Source organism: Macrobrachium nipponense, chromosome 37, assembly GCF_015104395.2.
Source record: "Macrobrachium nipponense isolate FS-2020 chromosome 37, ASM1510439v2, whole genome shotgun sequence".
In the NCBI taxonomy this organism is placed as follows: Eukaryota; Metazoa; Arthropoda; class Malacostraca; order Decapoda; family Palaemonidae; genus Macrobrachium; species Macrobrachium nipponense.
The window spans coordinates 24,310,466-24,332,461 of NC_061097.1; positions in this window are offsets into that span (position 1 = coordinate 24,310,466).

The window sequence follows — 21,996 nt, forward strand, 5'->3', positions numbered from 1 at the left end:
TTCGAGGTACTGGAACCAAAGGTCCTTGGTTTTGGGGAGAGAGAGAGAGAGAGAGAGAGAGAGAGAGAGAGAGATGCAAGGTGTGTGTTTGTGTGTGTGTGTGTGAAGGGTTGTTGACATACTGCCAGCTTCTCAGCCTACTGCGCAGAAACCAGGAGCAACAGTCACCTCTTGTTTCAGCAAAAATATTACCTCCTGAAAAGTGTGTGTATGTATGTATACATATATATATATATATATATATATATATATATATATATATATATATATATATATATATATATACACACACACATATATATATATATATATATATATATATATATATATATATATATATATATATATATAATATATATACAGAGAGAGAGAGAGAGAGAGAGAGAGAGAGAGATAGAGAGATTATCATTATTCTTGATGGTGAATAAAGCTAAGAGTGGATCTCACAATGAAATTATATCATGACGGAAAATGTGAAGATTGACTTCATGCTATGGTTTTTGAGGAAAATTTTTTTCCCTACGTTTCAACGGAATTCATTTCCACGAAGAAGCCTTTCATGGCTATTAATCTCGGATTATTAGCCAGCATACGATGTCGCCCTTAGGCCGAGGACTGGGATCAAAAGAGCGCGCCCATAAAGCTTTGAGGATGAGGTGCCAACTCTCAATGGTGTAATTAAGGCAGAATTGCCAAATCTCAATCTTATTTTGACGGAGGAGGTAACATCTCTCAATGGTATAACACGAATGAGAGTTGGCACCTATGCACTAATCACGCCGCTGAATGTGACACTCTGGACATAGGAATCAAATGATGGGATTCATATGAAAGCTCTCTGGTTTTACATATTTAGTTCTGTTACTTCCTGCTATAAAATACACCTAAAGAAACTTTAAATAGGATTAAGGTACTGGTTGTTCACCTATAACTAAAATACCTCCTTTTTTTTTTTTAAGGGGACTTCAGTTTATGAATTTTATATTACGTTCAATTCGAATGCATTAAATATTTTAGCAAATACTGCTAAGAACAGATGAAAATAAGTATACATTTCCGATAACGAATAACATAAGTTAAAACTAATAAGGTGCGACAATTCTCTCTTTCTTTAACGTTAATCAGTGAACTTTTTTTTTGCGCTTTCTTCTGATACCGAAGGACGTTAAAAAAAAATGGAGTGTGTATATATTTTTTGTACCTGGGTAAACCCAGGCATACCCGCCCTGTAACCTGCCGGGCAAGGGAGGTATATTTTGGGCATTACTTTGACTTGTGAAATGTCTTGAAGGTGATTTGTTAGATGAACAAAGTAGCCTTGTTTATCAATCACCTTCGGTTACCTACTGAAGAATATGCCATTCATTACAACATTTGTTTGACAAAATTTTTTTATTGTGGCAGTGTTTTAATTTTTTTTTAAGGCAAAAACTACACAACATGATTCATATACATGACTACTATTACCAGTGGAAATTGCAAAATCAATAAATAAGGTTGTCATCATTATATGCTTAATATCAACACATTGACAATAAATCTCCCAGCTAATGACAGATGATACTCTGTGGCTACAATCGTAATATTTGAAATAGTTTCATACATAATGCATTATCTCCAAATCAATTAAAATATATATAAAATTTTGAATATAACAGTCATATAACGTGCCTAAGACATGACCTCCAAGCACCTTTAACACACGATGCCAAATCTCGGAACACCTCCTTAGAATACAATTATATTCTAATGTTTATGCACTGAATAATCTGTATTTTCTCTGAAAACCTCTCGAGGGACTTAAACACCACCGGTGTGCCAGCTATCAATTTACATCCTTCATAAAAATTTCGCAAATAAATTGAATTACGACTTTTAATACCGATGACATATATCAGGATTTATCTGATGATCCCAACCATCGTAAGACACTGACGACCTAGTCCGCCGGTATAGTGGTTAGTGTTGTGGAATGCCACTCAGATGTTGTGGGTTCGCGCCTCCCCAAGGGTAATGAAAAATCACTGGCTCTGTATCACGATCGGTTACTGCTGCAATGTGGGGTCTGCGGTGGGAGGTTGAAATCAACATTCTCTAGAAGCTAGAATTTCAAGTCAATGGCACCTTTGGCGTGCTTGTTCCATGTGAATAGGTTTCATTTACTGAAATAATAATAATAATAATAATAATAATAATAATAATAATAATAATGTTCTAAGGGGCCCACAATAATAAAAAAGACCGTTAAGAGTTCGCGTATGATTTAAAAATGCTTTACAAAGCTTTCGAATCCTTCCCTAGGTTCATGTTCAGTTCAAAATTTTGGACTGAACATGAACCCAGGGAAGGGTTCGAAAGGTTTGTAAGTGTTTTAAAATCAAATGGTTTTTTTTTATTCTTCTGGACCCCTTAGAACATTATATACATTCTCGTGATAGAGTGTTTTCCCCAAATAATAATAATAATGCGTCATTATGATGCCAAGAGAGCATCGACATTATTGTCTTATTCATGACATAAAAGCTACTTCCTCTTACATGTCCAAAACCTCTCCTCCATAAAAAGAAAAGATATAAAAAAAGGAGGAGAAGGTCTTGCAGACCTCCTGATGCTCGTCAGATTATTATCCCGAGGAGCCAATAAGGAGATTTTATGGGGGGAGACTGAACTGCATCAGAAGGACGCGATCAGGTCAACTTCCCTGTCGCTTGATTTATGGCTCTTCCACTCGGTAACAACCCCACGACTATCCGAGTTTATCAAGACCCGAAAGTTTTTATACTTTGCTTTTTTTTATATTCTTCCAGCGTAGGAGCAAGTTGACTTCACATAGATTGTATAATTAGTCAATAAAACAAGAGCATTTATGACTTTTTTCTCTCTCTATTCTCCTTGGGACTGGTTATCATACTCAAGTCTTCTGAACGGTTCATTAATAAGCGTATTTTGATATGTAGATCTCATCGATATTTCAATCGTTTGCTACAACTTAAATATACATGTATTGCTGGTTTCCCAGTAAGTTAAGTTGCGGACAATGAACCCTAGATGCTATAGAATTACCGGCCCTCAACGCCTGGCTCTCTGTATCAGTAGGACAGATGTGGCGCTATCGGAGAAAAAAAAAAATAATACGTACATACATACAATAACGCACACACATAGAAGCTTTACATGGCATTCAATACACACGCACATTTTATATTTTCGGGAGGGTGCTTTGTAAGTATATGTTTCATTGTGTTACTGTTCTTACTTGCTACATTAACTAATAAATTTTTAAAAGGGTGAGGACATCTTTATTGCTGTATGGTAGTACTAGTAGATTTTTGTGTTACAAGTTGATCTGAAATAAGATTTATTATTATTATTATTATTATTATTATTATTATTATTATTATTATTATTATTATTATTAGATGATATCTGATTACTAACAGGAGTGGCATATACAGATATCATTGGATCTCTCCTAGATACTGACCCCTAACAAAGTTCGGGGGTCCTTTTCTAGGACTAATATTTCTTGGGGGTCATTATATTCAAGACATTTGCAGTCTTTTGTTTCTGTTTTGACGGTCATCTCAACGGTGGATACACCCTGGGTTCTCTCTCGGTGGTATTGGTTAAAACCCGTAAGGAGTCACTATCTAGGTCATCAGTTTTTTTTTTTTTTTTTCATTTCTAATGCATTTTTTAATATACAGTCAGGATATTTCACTTTTTTTTACTTTATTCCTAATCTCATCAATTTCATCATCAATGTATTCCGGACGTATATATATACGTTATGTTCTTAAAAATACAGAAGCGAGCAGATAATTGCCCAACCTTTGAGCTCTAGAGAAGCAGCATTTGTTTGAGACACTGTTCATTCTCTTTTTGGGGCGATGGCTCGTTTATTGCCCCAAGAATATGCGCGGCGTGTGCGAAATACAAATGAATAATTTTTTATTGTAAAGTTAGAAGTGATGACGGACAATTAACCCAAGGGCATTACCGGGGTTAATTGATTCAGAACAAACGTTTGTTAGTTAAATGCATTTCTGTGCATCGCTCCAGGGCAACAGGTAGCGGTTGAAGTTTATATAATATATATATATATATATATATATATATATATATATATATATATATATATATATATATATATATATATATATAGTAAGTGTTTACATAATAAAAATATGGAATGTTAGTCCATATATAAAAGACCAGATTGCTTGCAGGAATGTGATCAGACTAGAGACGCTAAAGATGACGTATACAATAAGTATGTAGGCTAAGTTGACATGCCGTCACCTGTAGTCATTCAATTGTTTATAAACATTAGTCCAAGCTCCCTGCTTGAGACAACTACCGCCTACGTGATCTGTAGCGTGTCTCATTTTGATTGTGTGTTCGTATGAAACTATGTCATTTGTATGTATGTTCATATGTTCGAACTACTGTCTGTTCCTTCATAACTTGTAACAGAGATGGTAGACAGGCAGAACAGAGTTAGCTATCGTCATTAGAAGACCTGTACCTCTTTACCTAAGCTTTATCATGTAGAGGAATAGGATTAGCCATCATCATTGGCAGAAGCGATCAAGCTATCGTTATTAGAAGACTTGTACAATCATATTGACTTCAGCATGTAAAACTTCAAGAATATATCTATTTTTATACTTAGTGTTTTCTACCAAGAACCTCCTCACCATGAGTTTAAACACATCGTCGTAATAAAACAACAAGATAATACCGACTTCGTAAGTGATCTACAAAACCCCCAGACACTCCATTGAAGATGGAAGTGCAATACCAACCGATTAGGCGTAAGATTATCGCTAGTCTAACATTACCTCATAGGGCGCCCTTATCATACAAGGCAAAAAGCCCTAATATTGGTGGCCAGCGTACCAGAAGAACTCTACAACGTCCTACGAAGAAAAAACCAGAATAATAAATCATGTATCATAAGAAGTCCAACGACGACGGAAGCAGCAGATTCTTCAAGCAACCTAGTATCATCGTTAGTGAGCGACTTCAGAAAACAATAAGAACTCTTCAACGACGACGAAAGCAACAGATTCTTCAACCAACTTAGAATCATCGTTTAGTGAATAACTTCAAGAAACAAAACCGACGTGTCCTTTTCCTACGGCAACGGAAACTTCGTCTCTCATTAGAATCATTCAAGAAACCATCGTTATGTGAGCGTTTCCGGCACTGCAAGAAACAAACCGAACGCGTCTGCAGCATCGGATTTTCAAGGGCTCGAATCATCGAAACAACGCGCACGGGGAAACTGAGCCAAACCAGGTCATCCGCTAAATAGAGAAGGAGGACCAAGGCCGTTGTCGTTATCGGAACACGTGACTTCCCACAAAAGCAAGCTAAGTACAATTTTTTCTTCATTTGGAGTAACTTTGAGTGTTTCCTTTGCTTTGCAGGTCGAATTTCGTTATTCCTGTGGCTGAAGTTACGAGACATTCTTAATCTTACTTTTTACAGACATTAATCTACATCATTGAGATTTCGCTACTGCGAGTTTTTTATCTTTGAGTGTCTGTTCCAGAAGTTCACTGAAATATCATAATCATTTTATACTATGTTAATTTTTATCATTTTGGGTGATTATTAATCCCCTTACGTAACAAATCATATTAAACAGTGAATATGCGTTTACGCAGTGGACGTCTGTATTTATACAGATGCATGGATAGGGTCGTTAGGCACCGTAAGTGATTAGAAAACACACAAAAAACAAGTGGAACACCCGTACAAATCTATATAAATTAGAGGTAACATTATTTCGGGTCATGACAATAAATGCTCCTTTGCAAAGTCCCGATCGCAGTTTTAGCCTGAGTTTTTTGAGTTATATAAAATATCGAACCTCAATGACTCAACTTAACTTTAAAAAATATGGCTGGATTGCAAGGAATAACATGTCTGTAAAAAACTTTCATCAGCTAAATGCGCTGACCAGGATCCCTCACTATTTCAAATTTTAGCAAAGAATGAAGTACAAACAGTTAATATTGTATGCAGTAGTGATAACTTGTCTTATTAGTAATCGCTCAGTTCCTAATAGTTCGTCATTCATTGCTTTATACGTAACCAGCAACATAATGCTAAAAACACACAATACGTTGCCGATGGTAATAAAGAGAGGATCCTAATTATTACAAAAAGAAATAGAAACAGTAGCCTTTCAGAATCAAAACAAGCAAACTCGGGTTACTGTGTCACCTAGTCAAGCGGTCAAGGTTAGTTTAAAACTGCCGAAGTTTCAAAGCAAAGCCAACAAAATTCCACACAATAAGCGACTCTAGCAGAGTGGGGAAAAGTCGAGTTGGTTTATACATGCCAATATCTTTTGAATTAAAAAGGATTTTTCTATGAAACACACGACCGTATAAAGTAATCAGAGCAGGTTTTCGTTTTTTTTTTAATACATAAGTTATTAAATAGTGGTGGATAAAGCCCGACTGTACGCGCCATAAAAATTAGAATATCTTGTTTATTTCTTTAGTAGACGTAATATCCTGTATTTACGGACTCACCGTCTGTTGTTCGAACTTCCCTAATGAGAAGTCCGGATAAGCGAGCGTTTCAGATACCTCTATAGTTATAAAAAACATTGATCTGTATCTAGTGTAATTGTAAGATTCATCTAGGGGTATACAAAATATTAACTTACATCCTGCAAAATAAGGCGTGTTATCAAAGGGAAATCTATAAACCCTTCAAACATATTAAAATCCCGTTTGCAAATGAGACAGTTTAATCAAAGATAATAACTTATATAAAAGAACAAATACATTTGTCTCATAAATCCGTAACATTGTTTCAAATGACCAACAGAATTCTCCCACAACCGCAGTCGCACTTTGCACGCAAAATCTCGAGAAGCATGCACCCTCGAATGTCTTAGTGCGTGTAAAAAGACCTTGCTGGGAAATGAAATTTTAATCCTTCCGACACTCTGAAATATAACGATTTCCGCGAACAAAGCCCTAAAAGTATACATATCGTGGATACGGAAGTTATAAATATCGCATTTTTTATTGTTGCTAATTTTTAAATCCCGCCCAACCAGTCGTAGATGAATCTCTGATAATCTATCTAAAGTAATATCCGTAAAGTCATTCAAGCAGAGGTGATTCAGCATTTTTTTAAATTTTTTTTTTTATCTTTTACCTGAAATACCAGGAAGTTTCTCCCACTGGCGAGTTGTCTCTGGAAAAAACGGATGTAATTTAACACAAAATACGGTCTAAGGACAAACATAAAGCTATATACGTACCTTCGTGTAGACTCTCAATGAAATTTCAAAATAGAGATAAATGACGAAGTTGAAAAATGTTAGTAATAGGAGCCATTAGGAAATCAAATAAGCCCATATAATTTTTCCCTCAAACGTCATGCCATAAAAGATCGGACTTGGCGTATCTGCGTAGATTTCTGTCGCTTAAACAAGGAAACGACTTCCGATAGTTTCCAGTGCGATGTACCGGACGACATCTTATCTCTGTTAGGTTAGAATAAATTTTTTTTCACCAACTTGGACTTACTTAAAGGCTTTACCCTGATACCATTACCTAAGTGATTGTACCTCATACACCGTTTTTTTCAGCACACTCAGGGGACATTATCAATTTTTACGTATGCCTCCGCTTACGTTGCACCCCAATTACAATATAGTGTTTTGAGATTTTATTTTTAGGGGATACCCTACATGCCTATATGGATGATCTTGTAATCTTTTCTAATACCTTAGAAGTACATTCATAAAGTAGAGCTAGTGCTACAGAGACAAAGACAAATAATCTCAGAGTAAAATATCTAAATGTGAGTTTTTTCAAAACCGAACATGTTTATCTAGGTTTTATGTGTCTGGTCAAGGTCTTAAAAGTAGTCCATGGTAAGGTGTCGGCTATTCATAACTTCCGGTACCTATTAACGTAAAAGGGGGATACAGCACTTTTGCGCTGTAGTGGGTATTACAATCGTATGTAAATATGTAACTCTTCAATCATGACAGCTCCTTTAACAGATCTTACGAAGAAGAGCGTAGATTTATTATGGTCTGAAAAGCATCAACAGGCGTTCGATATCTTAAAAGCGGAAAATGCAGCTTACCTAACTTAAAAATCCCTGATTTAAATAAGGAATTTTTTTTTTATTGCAACAGACGCCTCAGACCAAGGGGTAAGAGGGGAGTAACTACTTCAGTATATGATAAACAGTTCTTTCCTATAGCTTTTTATTCACGTAAACTAAAGCCCTCTGAAAGTAAATATACAGTAATAGGCAAGGAAGGGCTAGGTATCTTTAACTCACTAGTACATCTTTAAGTTCATAATCTATGGATATCCTGATAAAGTCCTTACTGAACATGAGTCCTTTACCGAGTTTTCAAAGGCTTTAATCACAGTCCAAAAGGAACTCGGTGACAAATGATCATTCAGGTCTTTGGAGCCAAGATAAGATATCTACCTGGGAAAGCAATATCATAGCTGACGCATTATCCCGCAATCCCGCACCATACAGCAAAGAACCATTAATTAGACTAAAAGATATAGAAACATCCGTGCCTATTGTTAAAACCGTATCTAAACAAGAAAATTCCTTAACCCAAGAGATCGCGAGCATTGAATATCTGGGTCGGAGCGCAGAACTGTTACAACTGAACAAAGCAAGTGTCAACAGCGATAAGCAAAACAATAAACACTTCTTAAACGGAAAACAGGGTCAGCGGCTAAGCAAAAACAATAAACATTTCGAGCAGAAACCCTAAAGCAAAAGTATATTTAAAGTATGTGTATCAGAATAATGTAATCAAATGAAATTTTATATGTAGGTCCGTGACGAGGAAAACCCGAAGAACACAGCAGATGACTTACGACCAGGTAGTAATAATAATCTCTTTCATACCAATCGTCATAAACTGGTTGCATTCCGTCATCAGGGTTCCCTCCTATGTCACAGAAAGCCAAATCACTGTTTTACTGGCCTACAATGTTTACAGATATAAAAAGCACATAACTGATTGTAACACGTGTCATGAAAAACAAGGGCACACTAAGACACCTGTCAGTTAAGGGCCTATCCTGTGCCAAATCAATCCTTGAAAGAATATACTTAGAATTATTAACAGAGTTACGAGTCTGACAGAGGGAATAAACACTTCTTAGTGTTAATAGTTCCTTGACACGTTATATAGAATTAATAGCACCAAAAAACAAACACCGCAATTGAGTGCGTTAGGAATATTTATGAGTGCTAAATCAGTAAACATAGAATTCAACACATAATAATCTGTGACTCGGGTGGTGTAAATAAAAAATAATCTCCTTAACACGTTGTGTGAATTCATATCTATAAGAAAAAAACCAATAATATATTTTTATCACCCAGTCAATCGGTTTGGTAGAATAACTGATAATTAAATAGGAACGTGTCAATGTCTTACGAGTTACAACTCGTGATATTGGATCCGAACTGGATTATAGCGGCTCTCGCGGTTTTAAATACCTTTATCATTTATATCTTGTATCTATAGAATTGATGCCGCAAGTAGCCTTATACGGTACGCCGCTAGAACACTTTTCCACATATTCAAGCCAACCATTAATTTATCAAATTATATATAAAAAAAAATATATAAAATAAATAAATATAATAAGATAAATATGGATACAAGTGGAATCAATATAATACTCCGTAAGAAGTCGGAAGGGTTACAAATTATAATAAAAAAGGAATCACGATAAAATCAATAAGCAAAACGTAAACCATAGATAATTAAAATATCCAAATATATATGCGTAAAGATTTGAACTCTAACTTAACGCTTTAGTAATGACAAAAATAAGCTAAAAGTTCAAACACATATCCAAAATCTACTGACATATTGTCTGTCCCGGTGATTTATATTCGTAGTCAATGAAAAAAAAAAAAAAAAAATAAAATAAATAAATAAATAAATAAAATAATAATAAATAAAATAAATAAAAGAGATTTTAAAGTCAGGAAGTCTAGAAGTGAAAATGTTATCTATGAAATAATCCTATATGAATCTTATACAGGGCTAATAATATATATAGAATTTGTATGGAAACCTTTTTCATATAGTTTGAATAAGGAATATTTAATTTAACATAATTACAATTATGCAGATTTCCAACAGGAAACTAATATATTGTTCAATTTTGGTATTGTTTTTTTTCTTTTTTCAGACATTCTTCTCATGTGGGTCGAGTAATTAAAGATAATAAATTTATCCTAAAGTCGTATTTATTTGCAGCAAGTAACGTAACTCTTAGCTGGCTGAGAGCAATCTCCTGCCAAGTGACGACGTCATCATTGCCGTATCAGCATTTGTTCCTTTTAACCTCAATAATCTGCTTACACAGGTTTCATCTGTGTGTCGTCTCTGCTTGCAAAAGCAGATTGACTGGAGAAAGGAATGCTTAGCCCGAACTTCTCATGGGCAAGGCAGACGTTAGGTTACAAGTGTCTATCGGTGTACGCAATGCAACTTGCAATCATTTTAAAATTAATAAACAAAATAAGGAAATAGAATTTCTATAACATCAAAATGAATTAATTTTTTCTGAACCTCATAGACATTTAGAAGTATCAAGATATATATGTGAAATATTTACTTGCAACATTAGCCTATTACAATTCAAGTAAAACATTCATGGGAAAATGTCACATTTTCTTGAAAAACCCAAAGTTTATTTAGAAATTAGTTACATAGTGGGTTTTTTTGTTTTTTTTCGTTGCATCTCCTACCTATTAATAAAGTTTTTAAAAATTAACCTCAGAGGATGCGCGCGAGAAAATTGAATATGAAACTTTTGTTGGGGCACATAGGATCAGATTTTTATCACAACTTAATTTCAGTTAGCATAAAGAATACAGAATCATGATTAATCTTCTCTTGACTCTTATGTTGCCTGGCAATCTTACAATTAGCTCCGTTTCCCACTTCTTTGTCTAGTAACTTACTACCAGTAATATCGAATTTTCTTTGAGATTCGTAATGATATCTATTTATTTTTTATAATTATGGATATTTTTACAAGTCATCATAGACCTGGATAGGTTCACTCATTGTTAATGCCATGGATAAAAAAGTTTGTACAGCTCTCTTTTGAATTCCATAAAATATCAGCGAATTCATGTGGGTTAAGTCTGGTCTAAATGGCTCTCTCCCCTCCCGTATTTGGATGTTGTCTGAATTTACTTTGCCCTTGTGACAAGTATAATTTCACTTGCAGGCTGATTAATGGAACCTGGTTACAGTATCCTGCAGTACGAGAATTTCACATCGAAACTTCAAAAAAATCGTTCGTCGCAGCGGACGATACAGTCAAGTAACAACCGCCTACAATGTGAAAGGATTTCATGGACTTCTTCGACCGACACCGTATCTCGTCGTTAATCTCGTTTTCATGCGGAACGCTCCAGCGGCTGTCGGAATCGACTACGAAAGGGACATACTTCCGACAATTACGACCCGAAGGATATTCAACTCTACTTTGCTGGCGAAGGACTCGTGCTGGGATGATCTATTCATCGCGAACGTAATCGTGTAGCTTAGGATGCAGAGAATAAGTATGAGCGCAATATAGAATGTTGGACCCGCCCAGGCTAAATACCCCCCGCTTTTCCCCTTGTTTTAACCATTGAAAAAGGCCGTTTCATTGGCTATAGGTGGTTGTCTGGAACTGTGTAATGGACGAAAAGTTGTTCGAAAGCTAGTTAAATGTGAAGTAGTATAACCTCGGTCATGTATCCTATATATATAAATGATCATAAATAACAGAATCGAAATATATTTTTTGCGTGTACGCACTAGGAATCTATATATAAATGATCATAAATAACAGTATCTAACTATATCTTTGCGTGTACGCAATAGGAATCTATTTAAAGTGCACATATATTAATCATAATTATATGAATCCATATACATATGTATAAACAAATCAGGTAGCCTATAATCAATCTGTTACCTTATATCTTACCATTATCTGCAGTTATTTATGAGTTAGTATATGAATTAATGAATCAGATATATAACATTTAGCATAAAAATCAACGAATCAATCAGCATAAACATTAATAATTTTATCAATTCATATATGAAATTTTTTATCAGTTAAAATATGATTTTTATCATGTTAATCTTCATTCTATGCAATTATCAGAGTACATTAGTATTTTCTGTAGCATATGTATCTTAATGAAATGAAGTGAAAAACTGTATCATTATATATCACGTGATCACTATTATTTACCAATATCATTGGTTTATATTTTATTACTTGAATCAATTTATGTACACCATGAATTTTTATTTACTTATATATATATATTCACATAGTGTCTGTATCACACTCCTATAAGTCAAATGCAAGTCAAGTTTGAGTAATATTCAGTGGTTGTTTTGGTAGCTGACCGATCTAATGTAAGTGCTTACATAATAAAAACAAATATGGAATGTTTAGTCCATATATATAAAAGACCAGATTGCTTGCAGGAATGTGATCAGACTAGAGACGCTAAAGATGACGTATACAATAAGTATGTAGGCTAAGTTGACATGCCGTCACCTGTAGTCATTCAATTGTTTATAAACATTAGTCCAAGCTCCCTGCTTGAGACAACTACCGCCTACGTGATCGTGTCGTGTCTCATTTTGATTGTGTGTTCGTATGAAACTATGTCATTTGTATGTATGTTCATATGTTCGAACTACTGTCTGTTCCTTCATAACTTGTAACAGAGATGGTAGACAGGCAGAACAGAGTTAGCTATCGTCATTAGAAGACCTGTACCTCTTTACCTAAGCTTTATCATGTAGAGGAATAGGATTAGCCATCATCATTGGCAGAAGCGATCAAGCTATCGTTATTAGAAGACTTGTACAATCATATCTGATCTTCAGCATGTAAAACTTCAAGAATATATCTATTTTTATACTTAGTGTTTTCTACAAGAACCTCCTCACCATGAGTTTAACACATCGTCGTAATAAACAACAAGATAATACCGACTTCGTAAGTGATCTACAAACCCCCAGACACTCCATTGAAGATGGAAGTGCAATACCAACCGACTTAGCGTAAGATTATCGCTAGTCTAACATTACCTCATAGGGCGCCTTATCATACAAGGCAAAAGCCCTAATATATATTATATATATATATATATATATATATTATATATTATATATATATATATATATATATATATATATATTATATATATATATATATATATACATATAAGTATATTCTAAATTTTTAAGTTCACACAATGCAAAATTTTGTTGTTGAAGATTATAAGCTGGCCTTATGCCAGCACGGGATCTTGTTTATAGAGCAGCCCGTAACAAGTATATAAAAGAAGTTGACAGGCCTTTATATATAAAACAGAGAGAGGGGGGGACGGGGTTACAGTTTATTAATTGGGTGACGTGTTCTTTAAGCATAAGTGAGCTAAAGAGATGAGGAAAGAGGATCAAGGTATAATCCTGGGCGGAGATTTAAATTCCTTGATGATTTGGCTTCCTTTTTCGGTGATCTTTGCCCCTGCAGATTATCGAGGAATTATCCCAGTTAATAGCAAGGCCTGTCTTAAGCCAATGATCCGCAGTGCCATTATTTGTCAATCCTCTTGAAATGGCATATTTGTGCTGTGAGTCCATGTCCCAGAGTCCATGTTTATCGAAGCCACGTCAAAAAGGAATTTAAATCTCCACCCAGGATTATACCTTGATCCTCTTTCCTTATCTCTTTTGCTTAAAGAACACGCCCCCCAGATTAATAAACTGTAATTCCCCCTCCCCCCCTTTCTGTTTTTGTATATAAAGGTCTGTCTGTCAACTTCTTTTATATTCTGTCCAGTTACGGGCTGTTCCAGGAGCAAGAGCCCGTGCCAGCACAAGGCTTAATCTTCAACAACAATCTTTTATATTCAGTGTGAACTTGAAAATGCAAATTAACTACGAAAGTACTTGTTCCAAGTCCCTGTTTCACTTACCTTTCCACCGCGGATTTAAGGATATTATCAAGTACGCGTTCCTTCGTGCTACATTGGATATATATATACATATGTACATGCATACACTCATATATTACATTATACTATATATATATATATATATATATATAATATATATATATATATATATATATATATAAATATATATATATATATATTGCTGGTTTTACTCTTTCTATCAAGACTCCATTTTCCAAGGGATAGGTCAGTTGCAGATATATATATATATATATATATATATATATATATATATTATATATATATATATATATATATATATATATATATTTACACCACGAAGTACTTTACCATTTTTATTTGGTAAAAACCTGGACTGAACTCTTATCAAAAGTACATTTAAACACAGATTGCAACAGGTTGTCTGCGACGCCTACACATACATATGCATGCGTGCGTGCGTGTGTGTGTTTGTGTGCGTTAGATTGTGTGCGCATGTGCGTGTGAAAGAACAGATCTACTATTTGAAATGCAAAGCTTTGGGGATTGGTATGGGGCTTGAAATTGCTTTATGGCATGGCTTATAAATTGGAGTTATTTCTATTTTTAGAGGAATCACACGTTTCAATGTCAAAATCTGGCGACTTTCCAAAGATTAACGCTGTTAAGGACCACGATTTTTTGTCGGTGGAAATACTGTTGTTTGTGTGTGTGTGTGAGTGTGTGTGTGTATGACATCTGGTAAATCCACGGTCCTTTTATTGCATCGTTTATTTTAATCCACGTTATTTATTTCCATCGGCGATGACTGCAGTCGCTGCAATGTGCGTTCCGATCAATCAATCACGATTGATTGTGACCAATGATGTATTCTCAGTTATTCAAGTATCGTCATACGTAATATTCGGTCTGAAATGTCTGAGGCTAATTTAGAAATAAAGTAGTAAGTCTGACCTATTTTTAAGTAAAATAAAATGTCAGTAGACACTTATGAATAAAGCAACGTTAGTATTGGTTCTCTGAATAAACATGACCTATTATTAAGAAAAATTAAATGTCAGAAGACATATTCATAAATGAAGCAATGTTAGTATTGTTCCTCTAAGAAAACATGACCTATTCTTAACAAATATCAAATGTCAAGAGACGCATTTATAAACAAAGCAACGTTACTATTGTTCCTCTAAATAAACAAGACCTATTCTTAATAAATAACAAGTGTCAGGAGACGTACTTATAAGCAAAGCAACGATAGTACTGCTTCTCTGAATAAACATGACATATTCTTACGCAAAATGAAATGTCAGAGGACATTCATAAATAAAGCAATGTTAGTGTTGCTCCTCTAAATAAACATGACCTATTCTTAACAAATATCAAATGTCAGAATAAATATTCATGAATAAAGCAATGTTAGTATTGTTTCTGTAAATAAACATGAACTATTCTTGAGAAATATCAAGTGTCAGTAAACGTATTTATAAACAAAGCAACGTTAGTACTGCTTCTTCTGAATAAACATGACATATTCTTACGAAAAATGCAATTTCTGAAGACATATTCATAAACAAAGCAATGTTAGTATTGCTTCTCTAAAGAAACATAATCTATTCCCAAGTAAAATGAAGCGCCAGGAGACGTACTTAGAAATAAACCAACGTTAGTATTGCTTCTCTACCTAAACCTGACCTACTATTAAGTCAAATGAAATGCCTATAACATATCTTCAAATAAAGGAGAGTTAGTCTTGCATCTCTAAGGAACCTTGACCTTTTCACATGCAAAATATATGCTTGAAAAAGTTGCACCAAATCTTTTGTGCTCGATTTTTCACCTGCTTTTCAATGCAATTTTTGGGGAAACAACTAAATCCCAGACACTGGGATTCCTTCGCGAGTCGTTTTTGAAAAATGTTTTCCGTTTTCTTGGTATTGCTACGCTGCCTGAATACCCAAGGAAAAGAGGATTATTATCGATATATTTTTCCAAAGGCATCGACGTCTTTCAAAGTGTTTTGCGGATACACTGCAGAGCATGACCCGAATCCCTTAGATTGACTCAAGCTTGCTTCTTCCTTTTACGCATGAGAACATTTTTTTTCTCTTCGTTTCTTTTAATTTATCTATTTATTTATTATCAATCATACGTTTCTTTGATTTATTTATCTATTTATTTATTATCAAACTTTTTATCTATTTATTATCAATCATTTTTATCTATTTATTTAACATCAATCATTTTTTATCTATCTATTTATTGTCAATCATTTTTATCTATTTATTTATCATCAATCATTTTTAACTACCTATTCATTATCAATCACTTATTTATCTATTTATTTAATATCAGACTTCTGTTTTTGACCCGTCGCGGCATTGATTGCTACCATCAACACCTGAGGGCCTCGACGGGATAACGAAGTGAAACCTTCTATAAGTTTTATTTTTATATGATACTCCAGCATCTCCTAATTTTCAAGTTTTCGTAAAAAAAGTATATGAAAAGGGCCTAAGACATTTCAAGAACTCTAGTTTTTTTTGTTCTTTTCGCATTACTTAATTCATTTGATTCAACTAAATCTTTTATAAACTTTTTTGTAGACAGGAATCGAATCGGGGTAAGAACAACTGATTGACTCACTTCTTCAGACTGGCGTCGCTCACTAAGACCAGGAATAAAGAGTTTGGTGTAACAAAAGGAAAACGTAACCTTACAACGGATAACACAAGACAAAATAATTTTTTTCCAGGAAACATGAGATCAATCCAAACGTTTCAGAAAAACTTACATATTTTACGTTAATAAGACAGTATACAGAAACTGAAAGCAATTCATTCAGTACAGATTTAAGGAGGCGTGGACGGAAAATAGTGCTATTATCTTCTTCCTGTTCTCAACAAGGCGTGACCAACCTCCAGCTTACTCTGGGAACGTGCAAAAATCTACGGTCAAATAGAGCGTTTTTCACCAACGAAAATTAAAATAAATATGCTATATTTTATTAGAAATAAATGTTCTGCACTATTTAACATGCACATTATTTATTTTGTACATTTTCATTCCAATAATTAAGCCATAAATATCCTATCCTGAAATTTCTGTATCTTTAACTGAACGCAAAACACCTTTTTCAGACTTTAGGCACTTCCATAAACCTTTCCTACCTCCTCCCACCCAAAATACGCGAAAATAACAGCAAGAACAAAAACAAGAACAACAAACAAAGTAGTTTGTAGGCTTACTCCCCTAGTAAGCGAAAAGATAATCAGACTGCATTAATTAACTGGAAAGGAAGGTGAAAAAATAACCAAATTACTTCATATTACGAAGAATTTTATATATATATATATATATATATATATATATATATAATATATATATAAATATATATTATATATAATAACTTCCTAAGATAACAATCTCATTTCTTATACTATTCAATTTCTCTGGATAACTTTGTTTTTGTTGTTATCTAACAACCTCTCGTGCTTCCTTGATTGGCTGCTAATGGTGGTCTCCAGTAACAACTGCTTGTTGCGCAATTGGTATCATTATTTGGCTGTCGATAAAGCACATCCATTAACGAAACGTAGTTTCAAAAATGAATTATTATCATTATTAGTATTATTACCTGGCTGCCGGACGAAGCTCCTCTGTTGCCAAAGGTTCCATTTACGTCGTTGTCGTTTAATTCTTCATTTCTTTCCATCATTGCTGAGTTTTGCTATTTAACCCATAGCTGGCCCCTATCCCATCAGGAATGGGTACTCATTTACAGCTGAGTAGACTGAGGAAATTATGGTAAAGATCCTTTCCCAAGGAATCAACGCCGAGGAGAGCGGTCACCCATCCAATGTTGCTTAACCAGTCCATTGACGACCTAACCCACTCTGCCACGGCGCCATATTTTCTTCTTCTTCTTCTTCTTCTTCTTCTTCTTCTTATTATTATTATTATTATTATTATTATTATTATTATTATTATTATTATTATTATTATTATTTTCAAAGATGTTTGCGGATTACTGTGGAACAGAACTATTATTATTATTATTATTATTATTATTATTATTATTATTATTATTATTATTATTATTATTATTATTATTATAGAAGCATACAGATCACTGCGGAACAAATTATTATTATTATTATTATTATTATTATTATTATTATTATTATTATTATTGTTGTTGTTGTTGTTGTTAAAGAAGCATACAGATCACTGCGGAACAAGAGAAGACACGAAAGTAAATGAACATGAAAATAAACACATAAATGAGCAGCAGCAGTTGAGGAGAAAAAACAATGTTGAAAAAATTCTTGTAAAGTGGAAGGGATCTTTATATATAAAAAAGAAAAAAATAACTCGGGTTATACGTCTTCAGAGAGTGCGTTATGCGCCATTAGAAATTATCACGTTAAAAATAGTTCTACCCGTCTCGTTTTCCCTCGTTTTCTTTAACGTACGGGCATTATCAACTTGTTTTACTGAAGATCTTTAAGTTTAAAATACATCCATCCTTCTATACACGCACACACACACACAATATATATATATATATACTATATATATATATATATCTATATATATATATATATATATATATATTATATATATATATATATATATATATATATATATATATATATATATATATATATATATATATATATATATATATATATATATATATATTATATATATATATATATATATATATACACACACACACACATACCCACACTATATATATATATATATATATATATATATATATATATATATATATATAAACCATTTACTGATGTGTGGACTAGTGCCTGATACGCAAGGAACGAACCACGGACCCAGCAAATATAAGACGCTGCAACACTCGGTGGCTTCTGCGGGTGATAGCCTTTCACTTCTTAGTTAAGTCTTTTTGGGATGCGGTTGCTAGCCCCGTCATAATCCCTACGTTGAAGTACGTCAGTCAAATACATAGAGATACATAATATATAAACCTATAACCACATAATCATATTTTTTTTTTTTTTTTTTTTTTAAGGAGTAGTGAGGCCGAATTCGTTTCTCTCCCGTGAGACCGATATCGGTTTAGTATACTTGTATATTGGTCTCTCTTTTGATAGTCTTTTCATTAAGAAAATGTATGATTTAACAACTTACGAAATTACAAATTCAGTTGAGAATAAAAACAAGTAAAAAATGGGCAAATGTGTGGTGGCCTCAGGCACGGCCAATACAATTCTTAGCCGCAGCCCATGAAACTCAGCCACGACCCGGTGGTGGCCTGTGTTTTTGGCACCTACTGCAGAGCCAGACGCATGCTCATGGCTAAAGTTAACCTTAGATAAAAAAAATTTATGAGGCTAGATGGCTGCAATTTGGTAAGTTTGATGATAGGAGGGTGGTTGATCAATTTGCAGCCCTCTAGCCTCGGTAGCTTTTAAGATCTGAGGGCGGACAGGAAAAGTGCATAAAACAGCGTAGTATACCAAGACTTCCCATTTTCTATTTTCCCTCATTCTTCCCATTCTAACATTTTATCTTCGGTGAAACGTCGCTTAACTTAATCACCTTCTTGCATGGCTACTTCTCCTCCTTTACTCACTTTACATTATGAGGATGTTATGAGCACGCATGAGACGCAGCCTGAGAGAGAGAGAGAGAGAGAGAGAGAGAGAGAGAGAGAGAGAGAGATGGCGTTTCATTACCCAAGAGGCATAAAGCGAGCGGGTTTTACAAATTCATGACCAGCAAAGTCGGCTATGCAAGAACAAGAAGGCAAGTGAGAGGCCCATTAGAACAGCCTTCCTTTACAACAGCAACGACAACAACAACAACAACTGCAACAACAGCAACGCAAAAGCCCCTTTTAGAGAAACACCCGAAAGAGTGAATAGGTTTCACCAGTCTCGTCGTAGACAAGCTTTATTTGAAGAGTTTATTTTTCGCGCTTTTGCTATTTTATGACTCACAACTTTATCAGCTAAAATTACCACCCGGACACTTTTACTTCAATCGGGATAACTATGGGAGAGGGCACTGATTAGCGTACGAGTTTTAATGATCAACAAAAGTGACCGTATCAAAAACACGAGTCATTATGCATTCTGCAAACTAAAAAAACTCTCTCTCTCTCTCTCTCTCTCGGCTTGTAAATCACACCGATCTCGCATTAGAGATTAATTAATTGCAAGCCATTCTTTAAACCCCATTGGGAATTACATTACAGTGGCTTGGAATCAGCATGGCACAATTATATTACTTTGCAATAAACACTCGTATGGACACAAGCACACACACGCACGTATATATATATATATATATATATATATATATATATATATATAATATATATATATATATCTATGTATGTATATATATATATATATATATATATATAGTATAGTATATATATATATATATATATATATATATATATATATATATATAGATGTGGTAAATGTCTCCATAAGTTGTTCTTGCCCTTCCTATATTCTAATTGGCAAGAAGACTTTTCAATCCCTGGGACTGCTCCATCCCCGATTGCAACCAACAACAGTCAACTGATTATCCGACTTACAACTGCCTGATTCATTCAACAGGTGGACGATGGGTTATTAGCTACAGTACCCATACCGCCGTTGCCTGAAATCCGAGCTCAGGTTCTCTCGTTAATGGAAGGAACAGGTCATGGTGCTAGAAAACTCATCATAATAATCAAGCCGAATATGAGAAAGGAAGCAATTACTTTAGCCATCAACATTATATATGTCTCTACATACATCCACAGGTGGAAAATAAGAGACGGGGTTTAGTTCCTGACCGGTTTCGACTCTTATTTCCATATGAATGGCTTGGAAATAATGTCGAAACCGGTCAGGAACTATACCCTGTCTCTTATTTTCACCTGTGGATATGTGTGATAAATGAATCACGTGCTGAAGTGCTTATGATTATAATTGGTGTTAAAGTTGTTCTATGACAAGGTCCATTACGTCTCCATGTGCGTTCCATACCTTCATCGCTTGGAGTTATGCTACAGTCACAAGCAAAAGGCAATACAAGTGGTTGCAAAATTTTGAAGTAGGAAAACGGGTCGTTAACAGAACTGTAGAATCACGTCTGATTCAAGAACATACAACATTGACTGGATTACTGAAGGTGTTGTAGAAGCAAGATAAAGAGTAAATATGAAAGTAGAGCAAAAGTATGAGGGTATATGGAAATCTGAAAGATGGAAAAACTGAATGTGAATATGGGGCTGGTGGCAGAGTAGATGGATTTTGTTTTGAATAGGTATTTGGTTGCAAGTATCTAACACAACAGTAGTATGAGAGAAGAGTTGAGTCACTAATTATAGTGAAGCCAGGAAGTCAGTAGGATATATGTAAAAGACAACGACCAAACTTGAACTTGGGATGACTACAGAAGCCGAGGTTACAATTTTTGAAGGAATTGCTGGACCAACCTTCCCTTATGGAAGTGAAGTGTAAATGTTGATTGCGAATTACAGAAAGGAGGTGATGCTGCAAAGATAATCGTTTTGTTGGAAAGATGACACGAAGGGGCAGGTACTGGATTTTAGTTTTTATATGTAGATGCATAAACCGGGGAATTTAGTTTTTCTATGTAGATGCATAAAACCGGTTAATATCATGGAAGTACAATTCACCCATTCTGCGATTCAGAAGTTGAAGTATTAATGTGATGGTGATAACTGGCTTTCATATATATCGATAGCCTTATACGGCTTGATATATTAACTCTTCACATTGCATTGCCATTCCCCTTTTTTACTCAGGCGTGTCGTTGAAAAAAGGGCTGACATACTCACTAAGCAATTCACACTGCCTTGAATCCACTCTTCTGGTTTACCTTCGGTTCCTTCGAAAACTTCTGAACTCACAAACATCATTTTTGTTTTGTTTGTTTGTATGGTGTTTTTTACGTGGCATGGAA